Source organism: Triticum aestivum, chromosome 5A (assembly GCF_018294505.1).
Source record: "Triticum aestivum cultivar Chinese Spring chromosome 5A, IWGSC CS RefSeq v2.1, whole genome shotgun sequence".
Taxonomy (NCBI): Eukaryota; Viridiplantae; Streptophyta; class Magnoliopsida; order Poales; family Poaceae; genus Triticum; species Triticum aestivum.
In genome coordinates, this window is record NC_057806.1 from 545,353,343 (window position 1) to 545,353,837 (window position 495).

Sequence of the window (495 nt, forward strand, 5' to 3'; positions counted from 1 at the left end):
TGTCGCCCTACCTACAAGATTGATGATGTGCCTTGACCACCACACACACCAGGAAATCCGCTGGCCTCACCAAGCCACCCGCTGGCTAGCCGGGAGCACCAACCGGTCTAGCAGACCCTCGGCATGCAACACATGGGCACGTTGTAGAATCCGCCACCATCTTCTACAGTCTCATCTTCAACAGCAATCAATGCAGTGATCTTGCCAGACCCTTCCGCCGTCAGCGCCACCACGACGACAAATAGCGCGCGCCTCCTGCGCGCGTCCATCGAACGGTATCCAGCACCGAGACCCTGTTGCACCTTGCCGCCAAGACACGCCGTCATCAATACTGTAGATTGTACGCCGCTCTACCTTGGTCACTGCACGAGAAGTATACGGAGGCCTGCGCCCAGCCACCAAGCCAAACACTTATCCCTCCAGCCAGTGTACAACCCCAAATATGATGTCCCAATGGGGGGTGACGATGCACGAACCTCGCCATCATCTGATCCA

The 495-nt window shown here is 57.2% G+C and overlaps 1 pseudogene; it reads right to left on the reverse strand.

The window, feature by feature from the left end:
* LOC123101509 (uncharacterized) overlaps positions 1 to 269 on the reverse strand; it is a 15,817-nt pseudogene extending 15,548 nt beyond the window's left edge.
* Positions 270 to 495: the final 226 nt, after the last annotated feature.